Source organism: Zingiber officinale, chromosome 4A (assembly GCF_018446385.1).
Source record: "Zingiber officinale cultivar Zhangliang chromosome 4A, Zo_v1.1, whole genome shotgun sequence".
NCBI lineage: Eukaryota > Viridiplantae > Streptophyta > Magnoliopsida > Zingiberales > Zingiberaceae > Zingiber > Zingiber officinale.
The window spans coordinates 42,494,356-42,510,073 of record NC_055992.1 but is presented as its reverse complement, the minus strand read 5'-3'; positions in this window follow the sequence as shown (position 1 = coordinate 42,510,073).

Below are 15,718 nucleotides of genomic sequence, written 5' to 3'. Positions count from 1 at the left end.
GCCTTCGAGGTTTTCCAAATAGTCCTACCTATTGAACTTAGTACTAAATCTTGGTCTAACTAGGTAGGATCCATAAAGGGTAGTTTCGGTCAGTTCCACTTAGCCAAATGCACCAAGTCGAAGCCATATCTTCCTAGACATGCGATGACTAAGCTTCCCCAACGTACTATCATCCAATACTTCACCAGTACCGTGAGTCAAGTTAAACCTAGCCTAGTTTAATCTAACCTTAATTACCCTGCCGGGTAGTCTACTCTTGGTTACCCTTATCGGGTAGATTAAGTTCGAAGGTGCCAACTATTCTGGAGCCTGCCTTTGGATTTTAATTTGTTTTAACTTGAATTTAATTTGATTTTAATTTAAGTTTAATTTAATTTATTTAATTTAGTTTATTTTATTTAGTTTTATTTTTATTATTTTTCTTCTAGTTCCCCCTGGATCATAACCTCGATATGGTCTATCGAGGTAATGTATTTGATCTCTAGGGACCCAATATTGACCAAGTCCAACTTGATTGATCAGGTTGGACTTGGGGACCCATGCTTGGACTATTTTTCTATTTGTTCTTTGTATAAGTGATAAATACGATTTATATTTCTTTTTCGATTTGAATCCTAGTCTAGTTCTATTGTAGATTGCCCTTTGTGTTCCAAGAATTAGGTCAAGGTTCTTGGAACCCAAAGAGAATAGTTCTAATGTTTTCTCCAGATCCTTGACCTGAGTTTTCAGGCTGGAATTCTCTTCCTCAAGTTTTTGAACTTGAGTTGAATTTCCAGTCTGAACTGGTTCAGTCAAAGATTCGGAGTTAGTCACTTCTTTAAGGACAGCTACTTCCTTTAGAAGTGACTTAATTCTAAGATTAGACTTAGCTAATTTACGTAACAAGTAATTGACTAGATTATTTAGTCGAGGGATACTTATAGAGGGGTCAGGCCCTTTGGAAACACATATAGATCTGTGGCTTCTCTCGAACTCGGCTTCTGACTCGCTCTCGCTCTCGGACAGTTCAATCTGGTCCCGAGCCATCAGCGCAAGTAGACTCGTCTGATTGAGTTCATCGTCGATGTCTTCTTCTGAGGATTCTTCCCAAGTCGCTTTCAGTACCTTCCTTTTCCTCTGCTTCTTTGCATCCTTTTGGTTTGGGCAGTTGGCCTTGATGTACCCTTTCTGGTTGCATCCATAGCAGATCACCTCGAACTTGACTCTTGAGCCGGGTTGACCCTTCTTGGATTGTACTGCTTTCTTTAGGTCTCTCTTATTGAAGCCCTTCTTCTTCTTGTAGAGTTTCTTTACAAGATTTACTAGTTCAGTTATCAATTCATCGTCTTCATTGTCTGAGTCGGGTTCGACTTCCGATTCTGGTTCAGTTCTTCATCAAGATTTTGGTTCTCGTGTTCGACTGGTACCTGCAACCAAAGTAACCCCCTTCTCAGTTGGCTATGTATTAGTTTGTTCATGCAATTCAAACTCACAAAATAACTCATCTAATTTTATAGAAGAAAGATCCTTGGAGACTTTGTAGCCATCTACCATTGATGCCCACAATGTACTCCTTGGAAACGAGTTTAGAGCGTACCTTATGATGTCTTGGTTCTCAACTTTCTGCCTGATTGCATGGAGGGCGTTGAGAATGTCTTGTATGCGCGTGTGGAGTTGACTTGCCGTCTCTCATTCCTGCATTTTTATATTATATAGTTTATTGAATAGAAGATCTCTTTTATAACCTTGGTATCGGAGGTGCCCTCGTGGAGTTCGATTAGCTTCTCCCAAAGCTCTTTTGCGCTGGAGAATGGTCCGACTCTGTTGAACTCCTCCTTGGTCAGTCCACACTGGAGGGTGCAGGTCGCTTTGGCATCAACTTCCACCTTCTTGATTAGGGTCGATTCCCATTTTTTGTAGGGTGTCGGCTTGCCGTCTTCGTCGGTTGGCAGTTGTATTCCCGTCTTGATAATCATCCAGGTATCAAACTGGATCTTCAGATAAGTTTCCATTCGTCCCTTCCAGTACCCGAAGTCTTCTCCAGAGAAGAGTGGGGGACGAACGGTGCTGAAACCCTCTTGTTGGGCCATTTGTTAAATATGCAAAACAAAGAAATAACAGAAATATCCCAAGACTATGTCTTGGATTAGCAGTGCGGGAAATAAAGTTAAGAAATAACGAACTCGAGTGGTGTTGCACCAGTCTCGAGCAAAAACCGATTTGAGAAAATAATTAGAATATAGCTATTAAGATAATTCTAATTGACTCCGTAAAACTGAAAATACCACGAAAAATTGCGTGATTGGTGGTTACACTAGATCAATGCAACCCCGCTCTGATACTAATTGTTGGATCAAAAGCGCTAGATGGGGGGGGGGGGGGGGGTGAATAGTGCTCGTGGTTATTTCGTTCGATTCGTAAAACTATCGGAGTGAAACACATAGCAGAAATAAAGCTAAAGAAAACACACAAGAGCACAGTCATTTACTTGGTTCGGAGCCTGTGGCGACTCCTACTCCAAGGCCCGCGGTCGTTGACCGCTTTCGGTGGGCAACAATTATAAGCTCAAAAAGATTGTTACAAGATTATTATAATTAGAACTATGAAAGAAAATAATACCGACAGTAAGAATATCAAAATCTGGAGTCCCGGGTCGTCGGTATGTCGTCACAGCACTTCGAGATGACCTTGTTAGCAGTTGAACGCAGAAGGATCGCTCATCAATTGTTGTATTCAGCTGCTGCTAGAAGTCCCCTTTTAAACAGTGCTGGAGGCGCCTCCAAGCCTATCCAAGGCGCCTCCAGGCCGCCGAGTCGCACGCGTGGATCAGCTCTGATCTGGTCGCACCTTATCCCACTGAAGGCGCCTCCAAGATGCTCCAAGGCGCCTCCAACGTCTGGTCCAAGGCGCCTCCAACTTCCTCCGAGGCACCTCCAGTGTCTCTGGACAGCTGGCTTCGGCTAGCACCCGAGGCGCCTCCAAGCCCCATGGAGGCGCCTCACACACTATTCGTCCGGGGTCTAAATTGCTTCTTTGTTCTTACAAAATGTGTTAGTCCCAAACATAAACCCTGCAAAACAAAGTTAGCATAGAAACAATATGATAGATATAATTGACAGTCGTCGGACTGTCCGGATCTGACTTTGGATTTCCAACCAGAAACCCTAGGTCGACCCGACACCTACTATTCCCTATACGGGGAGCGCGCCCTCACCTACTCCACTCAGGAGAGTTACCTAATGCCAGTGCGATCCTCCAGATCGACTGGACTTTTGCTCAATGTTCGAAGCTTCCGGACTTTCTACTGGACTTCTGCTTCCCTGCTGGTCCAATCTTTCACCTGGTTTGCTACACCAGGACTTTCCACCTAGGGTTACCCCCTAGGACTTTTGCTTGAAGCTCTCGACCCTCCAAGACTTTCTGCATAGGGTTACCACCCTCTATGACCTAGGGTTACCACCCCCTAGGGTTTTTTGCCTACCTAATCACAGCTAGGACTTTTTTGAAACACTCAATTAAGTACGTTAGATCACAAAACAACTTAACTTTAAATTCCTTTGCCATTATCAAAACAACGGTCGATCGTCGGATGCTTTCCACACCAACACTATTCCCTTGGTGGTCGGTCCTCTTCCTTCTCTCTTCTCCTTTTGTTTTCTTTCTTGGAGGTCGGCAGTATCAAGCTTGGTTTTCTCTTGGTGGCCGGTTGCTTGAAGGAGAAGAAGAAGAGAAGGAAGCTCTCTTGTCTAGTATCCCTTGGAGGTTAGTTGGTGACCAAAACTTGGAAGCAAAGGAAGAGGCTTGGGTGGATTTCATCTTGGTAAATCGTCACCCACACAACGTCCAAGAGAAGGAGAGGAATACAATAGAAGATCAAGAGGTCTATAAGCTACAAAAAAAAGGTATAACTAGTTATTTGTTTCTGCATCATAACTAGTTCATCCTTTTGTATAGATCTTGAAAAACCAAACACAAGAGGCTATCGGTTTTAGGTTATCATTTTGTTATCAGTTTTATTTTTCGATTTCATGTTTTCGATATTGTGCTTCTATTGAGGTCTCTGTTGTTAAACCTAGTTTACTGTAAGAAGTTAAATATCCGATTTATTTGAAAGGCTTTGTCTAGGAAGTGGTGGATGATCCTATACCCAAGAAGGCCTAGTGCCTCTCCATGTTTAACCTGGAAGCTGATCTTTGAAATAGATATTTAATTAACTTCTGTAATATGGTTTAACTTATGAAGAACACATTGGTTAAACTTGGAGTAAAAAATGTTAAGTATCGTTTCCAATCCAAGTTTAACTTCTGAAGGACAATTTGGATTAATAATGTTAAGCATCATTTACAATCTAAATTTAACTTCAGTAGAGCACATGGGTAGCTAGGATAGTTCTATGCTTGTACAAATTTTTGTACAGGGGAACTCGAACGGTATTCTGAGTAGCAACTAATAATTAGTATCAGCGCTAGGTATTACCTCTGTGTGTTTGGTTTTTAGTTTAATTATGCACATGTCATACATATTTTAGGCATGAAAATAGTAGGATGTGCAAATAGATTAACTCTGTGGTTGCATGCTCCAACTATTATGGCCTATTGTGATTATGTGTGATTGGACCCTCGGACATGTCGAGGGCATTTTATGTGTGTGCATGATTATATTTATTAAATACAACAGGAGCTGTATTAGTTTTAGGATTTTACATTTTGTTCAATCTAGACTTTATGTACATTCCTTTGTGGAATATAAGATCGATATATGTAAAATTTTATTTTTTTCCCGGATCGTATCCTTGCGAGGCGTTGTGCTATTTGAGGACTAGAGGCGCAGTGGAAAAGGAAGCTCGATGGACGCGATGACATGAGCCCTAGGGCGACCGGCTAGGTTTGACGACTGCTAGGGCTGGCGACACACGGAGAATAGTGATGGAAGAGGCCATAATAGTTGGAAAATTATTCTTCCATATTTATTGCTTTTATTTACTATAATGTGTATGTGTGCATGTTAAAATCCTCATCTTAAATAACTAAGTGGAAGAGGGATTTTAAATAAATTTCACGGTCTCTATTACTGGTTTGTAAGTGATGCAAACAAACTTGCGCGTTGACTTTGAGTGCCTTCCTCCACATTGGATGAGTTTGTTTGCGGATCACTAGATCAAACTTCCTTTATGGATGATTATAAGAAATTATTTAGGAGCATGTGATCTTCTCCATCTGAAGGGGCACAATCCTATTTAATGGACTAAGTATCAAGTAATGGTATATACTTAGGTGCATTTATTAGTATCCTCCCCATCGGAGTCACTGCAATTATTTGTGTGACCGAAGGAATACCAACTATTAATTTTATTTGTCATAAAGTTAGGTTGACAATAATAAAATTAATGGGTAAAACCTCCTCTTACAAATGTTTGAATTTGTATACGTCCACACTATCTTAACATACAAAATTCATGGTGTTTTGAGGTGTCGGTGAATTTAAATGATATTGTTTGAGGAATCAATATTATTCTAAATTTTTAAGTTTTGACCAAAACTTATTTTGTGATTCTTAGGATTTCAAATGGCCTTCAACCCACTTGCTGTTATTCTGAAAGAAAACAAACTTACTGGTCCCAATTATATAGATTGGAAAAGAAACCTGGACATTGTCCTAACTGCTGAAGGTTATAAGTTTGTATTGTTAGAGGTCTGCCCTAATATGCCTAATAGCGATTCTAGTGAACAGGAGATTGAGTATCATAGGAAATGGGTCAAGACAGATGATATGACACGGTGTTACATTTTGGCTTTAATGTCAAATGTGTTGCAACATCAGCATCAGGCCATGCACACTGCCTATGACATGATGCACAATCTCAAGGAACTCTTCGGACATCAGAATCAGGCTGCTAGGTAAGAGGCTATGAGAAACTTAATGACAACCACCATATTAGAGGGGACACCCGTAAGGGATCATATCCTCAAAATGATGACTTACTTGAACGAGATACAAATCCTTCGAGCTGAAATCGATGGGGAAACTCAGGTTGATATTATTCACAAAACGCTACCCAAAAGTTTTGAGCAGTTCCGCCTGAACTACAATATGAATAAAAATATTTATTCATTGGCGGAACTACTGATAGAACTTCAAGCAGCAGAAGGGCTATTTCGTCATAGTTCTCAAATCCACTTTGCTGAAAAGGTTTCTACTTCTAAGTAGAAAGGCAAGAAGAAGAAGAAGAAATAAGTTGGCTCGACAAAGAAAGTGAATCGATCTCTAGGTACTGGACTAAAAGCAGAAGTGAAGAAGCTGAAGGGCAAGAAGAAGAAGAAGAAGAAGAAATAAGTTGGCTCAGCAAAGAAAGTGAATCGATCTCTAGGTACTGGACGAAAAGAAGGAGTGAAGAAGCCGAAGGGCAAGTGCTTTATTTGCAAGTAGTCTAGACATTAGAAGGCGGGCTGTCCTTGTAAGAAGGAGAATAATAAAGGCATATCTTATTCTCTAGTAGTTGAAACATGTTTAGCGGTATTATCTACCGTACCTGGTGTATAGATACAAGAGCCACTGATTATATCTGCAATTCATTGCAGGGGTTCCAGGAAATCCGACGACTATATGAAGGAGAGATAACTGTCTACATGGACAATGCCACGAAAGTGGCAGCTGTTGTAGAGATGCTTACTTATCATTTGATAAGAATAGAATTTTGATTTTGAGAAATTATCTTTATATACCAAGTTTTAGAAAGAATTTAATTTCAGTTTCTAAACTATTTTTGGATGGATATTTTGTTTCTTTTGATGACAAAGTGGTTATCAAGAAAAATAGGGTAGTTATATATTCTGGTACATTAGTTGGTAATTTATATACTCTAAATCCAATAACTCCCACAAAGCAACAAATGGAAATTAATAACACGTCCTCTAATTCTAATAAGAGAAAGGAACCTTCGGAAATGAACCAAACATATCTTTGCCATCTAAGGCTTGGTCATATTAACTTGAGTAGGATTTAAAGGCTAATAACCGATGGACTTTTGGGTTCATTGGTGGCGAAAAACTTTCCAACCTGTGAATTTGGAAGAAAAAATGACCAAGAGACCTTTTAAGGCCAAGGGGTATATAGAAAAAGATGTGTTGGAATTGGTTCATTCTGATTTGTGTGGACCTATGACTATCCAGACGAGAGGTGGTTTCAAATATTTTGTCTCTTTTATAGACGACTATTCGAGATATGGGTACATTTACTTGATGCGCCGCAAGTCTGAGTGCTTTGATAAGTTCAAAGAGTACAAGGATGATGTGGAGAAACGTCATGGTAAAAGTATCAAGACACTACGGTCTGATCGTGGTGGCGAGTACCTCTCAGGAGAGTTTAGGAATTACTTATCAGAGGTTGGGATTCAATCCCAATTGTCTACACCTGGTACACCCCAACAGAATGGTGTGGCAGAACGAAGGAATAGAACTCTTATGGAAATGGTTAGATCGATGATGAGTTATTTAGAATTACTAAAATCGTTATGGGGATATGCTCAAGAAATGGCAGTGTACATTCTGAACTTGGTACCTTCTAAATCAGTACCCTCTACTCCCACAGAATTGTGGAATGTGCGTAAACCTAGTCTGAGACATGTTCGGATTTGGGGTAGTCCAGCACATGTGCTGAAGGGAGATGCTGATAAGTTGGAATCTCGTATAGAAGTTCACTTGTTTGTAGGTTATCCTAAAGGAACGAAAGGTGATTTGTTTTGTAGTCCTAAAGAGCAGAGGGTCATTGTTAGCATTAATGCCTATTTTTTAGAAAATGACTATGTAATGAACCACAAGCCCATGAGTGAAATTGTTCTAGAAGAAATGAAAGAGGACACGTCTACTTTAGTACCAACATTGCAAGATGAAATATCACAAGAAACTGCAACACATATCACAAATGATGCACAACTACAGGCAGTGGCTCGTCGTAGTGGGAGGGTTGTTAGGCAACCTGAAAGATTCATATTTTTGGGAGAGTCTTCGGATTTGATCCTAGGTAAACATGAACTTGATCCCCGAACATATGACGAAGCAATGCAAGATAAAGATACAGCATCTTGGCAAAGAGTAATGAATTCAGAAATAGAATTTATGTATTCTAACAAAGTCTGGGAGCTAGTAGAACCACCAAATGGTGTAAAAGCTATTAGATGTAAATGAGTCTACAAAAAAAAAGCGGGACAGATGGGAAGGTGGAAACCTTCAAAGCAAGGCTTGTTGCGAAGGGGTATACTTAGATATAGGGAATCGATTATGAGGAAACATTTTCGCCGGTAGCTATGCTTAAGTCTATCCGAATACTTTTATCTATTGCTGCTCATATGGATTATGAGGTTTGGCAAATGGATGTCAAGACAGCTTTCCATAATGGAAGTCTTGAAGAAAACATCCATATGAATCAACCAGAGGGGTTTATTGCAAAGGGCAAAGAGCATCTTGTATGTAAGCTCAATCGATCTATTTATGGGCTAAAGCAAGCTTCATGTAAAATACCGAAAAAATGTCGAAAAATTATAAGGTAATTTTTCGGAATTTTTAGAAATTTTTCTGGAATTTTTCGGAAACCGTATGGGCGAGTTTACGGGGATGAAAATTAGGCCCCGGGAAAGCCTGTTTAGGCTACCCCATTTAAACGAGGAAAAGTTATTTTTCTTTTCCTTTCTTATTCTCTTTTTCTTTTATTTTTATTTTTTATTTTTATTTTTTATTTCCTCAGCCGAAGCCATTTTTGCCCGAGTCTTCTTCTTCCCCGCGCCTTCTCCCCCTCGTGGCGAATCTGCCCTAACTGCAACCTCAAGTAGGCGATTTCCTCTCCTCACCTCACGCGTGTCCTAGCCATTCCTCTACGAGCCATTCCCCGACGCCGCTTCTCTTCTCCTCTGCGCGCCGACACTGATCCAGGCCCCGCCGGTTGAGCCACCTTCCTGAACCCTCCTTCTCTTCCTCTCTCGAGCGCTGGCCGCCGGCAAGTATCACGTGCCCTAGCGCCTGTGCCGTAGCTGCTTAGCACCGCCTGACACCTCCTGGCACAGCCGAGCCCTCTCCCAATCTCCCATATTTCGTGCCCTAGCCCCGATTTGGCATCGCTGACCAGCAGATCCCTACCTTCAATCGCCAACCTAATTTCAAGATTGGTGATAGACTTGATCCTTGGTCCGACATGAAGTTTCTGATCAAGCAGATTTATCCGACAATGTGACCGAAAGGTAAGGGTTGAGGATTTGATCTTATGCTCAGTTATGGAAGCGTTGATTTTGATCTAGGGGTGTTGGGTTGCAGATTGTTAGTTGTGGCAATTCTTATGGGGTCGAGGATTGCTGCTAGAGTTCGTACAAGTCATCTTTTCTGGCAGCAACCTTCTCCAGCAGTGTATCATCAGCTGAAAATTCAAAGGAGGTAAGTTGTTAGTTAAATGTTATGAATCAAGAATTAGAGTTGAATTCTTGGTTGTGGTTCTATGGATATTGATTTGGAATGTCTGAATGGAAAGGTGTAACGGGTTTACTATGGTTTTGGCTGAGTTTCCAATAGCATACAGTTTTGTCTCTTCAATTGTGGGTCAATAGCAATTCATCTGATTTTAGGTGAGTTTTGAAGTTTTATTCTTGTCTACATTTGGATGTGAGTAGTGTGATGTGGATAGGATGAATGATTGTTGGTTGGATTATCAGATGTGGTGGTTTGGTTAGTTGTAGACGATGATGTTTGGTTGTTGTGGATTTATGATGGAAATCTTATTGATTGATTGATGTAGGTCACATGATCATTTATAGGATTATGGGATTAGTATCATGATTTGTTATGATGGATTGTTAATTAAATTGACATCCTGATAAATAGAAGAGTTTATGAATGATATAATCATTGGATTGATTATAAAATGTGGAGTGTCTTGGAAAGATTAAAGGATTCATGGATGGTTTGATTTGGGTTTTCCCTAATTAGGTTGAGTTGAGATTTAGCTAATTATTGCATATGTAATTAGCTAATTATAATCATGTGATTTGCAAGACGTTGATTCGGGACGAGCACTTCGACATAGAGGTTGATTAGCTCGATCTACCTTGGAGGCGGGTACCTCTTGACTTATCTTTTATGATATTGTCATTTGGATATGCATAGTATTTTATAGCTACAAGCAATGATCATGTTGCTTTTGGTATGTCACAGTTTGATACCCATAGCATGTTCTGTTTTGTCGCTTGTTATGTATTATGTTTATACCTTGTGATTATTGGCATGAGTACCTTAGTTCCTAGAGTAAGTGACATACCATGGTTTACTGAGTTTAGGACTAGATTCTGGATTTTTTATTATCTGACATGTGTATCTATATTTTTATATCATACCTGATCTGTGTACCTAGACCTTTTGCTTTGATCCATGTACATTGTTGGTATATATTTTATGGAGGTGTATATGTTCAGGACCTAGGTTGTTATACCATAGATGACCTATATGCCCTAGATCTGTGGATTTGACTTACTTGTACTAGGGTACACATTTATATATATATATATGGATTTGGTTCAGGATATTGTCATGCTTACTTTCATGCACCATTCGCATGATTGCATGTTACGTGATAGGCTGCTCCATTAGTGTAGAGCATATCGCCAGTTTCATCACTATTCGGTGCTCCGTTGGTCCGCTCATGGGTAGCGTAACGCGGCGTGGTAGCACGTCAGTTTTGCTCTGTTCGGAGCTCCGTTGGTCCGCTCAGGGGTAGTGTGATGCAGCGTGGTAGCACGTCAGGGATCCCTCCCCGTCATGGTGTACCAGGAGATGAGAGCATTGCACACCCCCATTTATGATTTGGGGTAGGAGTATGTGTGTACTCCGACAGCATCCCGTCCATTCGGTCACTCATCAGGAGCAGTGACGTTAGAGTGCACGGTTGTCACAGCCCTACCCACTCAGTCTCACCATTGTGCGTGAGATGACTGACTAGCGTCAGGGGTGACCATGTCATTGACATCATATGCATTTATTGCATTTATTTGTTTGTGTTTGCTGCACTTATATGCTGCATTTTGGTGGATGCATTTGTTTGACATGCATACAGGAGGTATATTGTGTATCTGGTTTGACGACCCTTTTGTTCTGGATAGGAGTTCTTGGTGAGTACAGCTTCCTCAGTTACCTTTCAGTTTTACATATTTCCTATATATGATTATGAAGTTGTATTCCATGTTTATTGCTGTTAGATATTTCTTACTAGGCATGTCTATTGGTATTCGCTGAGTTGTTGAACTCACCCCCGTGGATACTTTTTTTTTCAGGTACCAGGTTGGTTATGATGTCGCTTGGAGTATCCTGTCTGCTGGTCCCCACGTCACCTTAGAAGATCTATCGGTTCATTTATGTTTTGATTGTTTTATATGTCAGTGTGTTTAGTTTGTGCTCTGGTTTTGCTTCTGGAGTTTTGAAGTTGTTATGTGGTATTTTGTATTATTGTTGGTTGTGTAAGCCTAGCCGTCTAGCAGTTTTGTGTTTGGTTTGTATTTGGTTTCTGTCATTTTCTGTTGTGTTTTGGTTTTGGTACAGTCGAGTGGGCTGCTTTACATATAATTGCGTGGTTGTGCTTTTATTGTATCAGCCGAGTAGGCTGTATTATAAACTGTGTGGTTGTGTGTATATTCCAGCCACCTGTGGCTGATGTATATTATGTCTGTAGAAATGCTTCAGATTGTCACCCGTATAGGGGAGGTGCTGTCGAAATTTCTTCGGACAGGGACTCCCCCGGGGCATGACAATTTAGTGGTATCAGAGAAGGTATACGATACTTGCTATGTGTTCTGGATTTTCGAGATTTATCTTATACCAATTTATTTGGTATCAAAGATCGGCTTACGAGTCTTATTTTCCCCGTGTTTCGGATTTCGTGTTTTGGTCTTCTCGATGTGACTTTTCGGGTTTTGGGACCTGGCAGCAGCAGGACATCTCCAAGCTATAAAAGGTATGTTGGTATACTGTTATCCTACTATTTTGTTAGTATATGCACTGTTGACAATTATAGTTTATGATATGTATTAGTATTCTTTATTAGTACCTGTCTGGTTGTTGTAGCATATATTACATGTGATGGGTTAGCCACTGATCTTGATTGACCTTAATAGAGATTAAGGATTATAGGTTCTGGTGGTTTTTCATATCATACCCCTAGTAGTTTTAGCTTATGTTATGATTAGCTGGTTAGAAGATCGAGGCACATACCAGCCTCTGTTATTATTAGCTGTGTAGTGAATAGTATCTACATATTCATGTTGACTTAGCCAGTAGTATACCATTTTATCTTAGTTAATTTCATTAGTAGATAATTGATCTACTCTTGTGAGATCGGTCAGTAGAAGTTTGATTTACCATTGTTGTTTGAAGGGGGTTAATGTAATCTTGATCAGTTGGTAGATGACAGATTTAGTTTGGTTGGTCTGATCATTAGGGGATCGACTTACTCTATTTTATAGAGATGCTGATCTTTGGGTTATTTGTGCTTAGGTTGGTATCTAGAGCACATTTGAGTACATGTTTTGTACTGACGTGGAAAAGACTGAATTGACCGTATACTATTGTCGAATTGGGTCAATCTATAAAGGATCGATGCATCATATTCCATGGGTACGTTAATTTTATATTGTATGTACCTAGTTGGATAACATAGAAGGTAGCATAAGGAATATCAGGTTGATTGGATTAAATATACTGATTTTGCATGTCTATGTGGAGGGTACATATGATTATTATGTGTTGTAAGAGTGTTATGATGGACGGTCTAATTGCATGTAGTGGGTGTATATTTTTTTCCAGTTATGATTGTTGTGGGTTTTTAGTAGATTATACTCGAGTGGTCTGATTGGTTTATTGGAGGTATTTTGTCGATTAAATCTATGTTGTGAAATGTACCCATGTGTTTGAGTGTTTTATTGGAGGTATCTTATCGATTTAATCTGAGTTGTGATATGTACAGATGTGTTCGGTGTAATATTCGAGGTATCTTGTTCATTATATTTGTTCTGTGTACACTCGTGTCGATTATGATTTGTTGGAAGTATTACGTTCATTATACACTTGGCATAAGTGTATATATGTCATGTGAGTGTTGTTTGAGGTGTATTGTTGAATATACCTATGTTGATATATGCACACGAGTTGAGTATGCATTGTTGGAGGTATCACGATGATTTATACCTTGTTGTGAGTATGTTTGGTGTGTACTAATTGGAGGATTATGTCGATCATACATATGTTGTGTGTGCACGTGTGCCAGGTGTATGGTTGGTGGCATCATGATGATTCTACCTATGTTGAATGTAGAATGTTGAGTGTCTACATTATGTTATTGGTTGTATTATCCTGTCAACTAATTCTCATATTAGTGGGTGGCCGACCCACTAGGATGATGATAGAGTTGACTATGGATTTGATTTGCTTACTGGGTTGTTATACCCTAGGCTATCCTCAGTGATCTGTGGTAGAGAGATTTCATGTAGTCTCTAGCTGGATAGTTAGGTGTCTTGGACACTTATGTATTATTTGTGGTGGTGTGTTACTCCCACACGTGTTATGGATTGTTTGTGGTGGAGCATTGCTCCCACATATTGCGGATTGCTTATAGCGGAGCATTGCTCCCATATCTATTGTAGATACATATTTCGGATTATTTATGGTGGAGCGTTGCTCCCACATATGGAGGATTTCTTGTGGTAGAGCGTTGCTCCCACATATGTGGTATTTCGTGTGATGGAGTGTTGCTCTCACACTGGAGGATCTATTCTTTGATGATTTATATCATTGATGATCAGATTTCCTGACTTGTTGTCGAGAATCTTATGGTTAGGAATGTCTGTGATACAGACATTATGTATCTTGGTTTTACCATTAGGGCATGCGGAGCCTTAGACGTTTTTAGGGACTCGATGAATTTGGTATTCCTAGGATGTTTCGATCGGTTTCCATTGTCTTTCCTGACGATGTTGTGATCTATTACGGATTCGATGTGAGTCACGTACACCATCTTCGCATAGTTCTAGAGATATTTCGACTGAAACGTCTATATGTGAAGATCAATAGTACGTATTTTGGTTGTCTTCTATGAGATGTTTGAGACACACGGTTACCAGTAGGAGTATACCGTGGTTCTACAGGAGATAGAGGTTGTTACCGTTGGGAGTAGACGGAGTCTATAGAGGAGGCTCGCAACTTCCTTTGTTTGGCTCAATATTTCCGGAGATACGTTGAGGTTTCTCTCGGATTGCTATACCACTTACACATCTGACCAGGAAAGGCGTGAAGTTTACTTGGACAGAGGACTGCGAGACTAGCTTCCAGGAGCTGAAGCAGAGATTAGTGTCGACTCCGATTTTTGGTTTTATCTTCTGAAGAGGACGGATTAGTGCACTATACCGATGCATCTCTATAGGGTTTGAGTGTTGTTTTGATGCAGCACAGCAGGGTAGTCTCCTACTTCTCGGCAGTTGAAGGAGCATGAGGAGAACTACCCAGTACATGACTTGTGACTGGCCGCCATTATTTTGCCTTGAAGATTTGGCAGCAGCATATGTTCGGTATTACATTTGAGATTCTCACTGACCATAAGAGTCTCAAATATCTGTTCACTTAGAAAGAAACTTAATCTCCGACTAAGGAGAAGGATGGAATTCCTGAAAGATTACGATTTGTACCATTAGCTATTACCCGGGGAAAACTAATGTGGTTGCCGATGCACTCAGCTAGAAGTCCAGAGGGACTTTAGCATGCCACCGAGTTGTGGTTACGGACTTGATTCAGGGATTCTCCGAATTGGGCCTTGAGGAGCTGGGACGGACATAGCAGGGTATTCTTATTACCATGGTTGCTCAGTCGTCGATCAGGACGAGGATCCGAGAGGCCAGGCTAGTGATCAACATTTGCAATTTATAGGCAGCCAGATAGCTTCCGGGCAGTAGACCGAGTTCACACGAGACGAGGAGGGTATTTTATACTTCCGAGGCAGATTATGCGTACCTCAGTCTCATCCGGTCATACAGGAGCTACTTCAGGAGGCTTATCGCTCTCGATTTGTGGTCCACCCAAGCGGGACCCGCATGTATCGAGATTTGAGGCGTTCCTACTGGTGGAACGGTATGAAGAAAGACATCGCGGAATTTGTAGCAAGATGTCTTGTCTGTCAGCAGGTGAAGTCCGAACATCAGAGACCTGCCGGGCTACTTCAGCGGATTCCTATTCCCGAGTGGAAGTGGGAACATATTACCATGGACTTTGTGGTGGGTTTGTCTAGGACACGACGATGCCATGACGCGATTTGGGTAATCGTTGATCGATTAACCAAATCCGCACACTTCTTAGCGATCCGGAAGACTGATTTCCTGGATCGATTGGCAGATCTATATTGCCGAGAGATCATCAGACTGCATGGTGTTTCTTTGAGTATCATTTCGGATAGAGATCCTCGGTTCACGTCTCGATTCTAGCAGAGTCTGCAGCAGGCCTTGGGCACTTAGCTCCAGTTTTCCATCCACAGGCCGATGGACAGTCATAGTGGACCATTCAGACTCTAGAGGACTTGCTGAGGTCAGGTGTATGAGATTTTTAGGGGCAGTTGGGAGGACCCATCGGTAGAGTTTGCTTACAACAACGGTCTGCATTCGGCTATCCAAATGCCACCGTTGAAGCGTTGTATGGTAGGCCTTGTCGGACACCCACCCTCTGAGATAAGG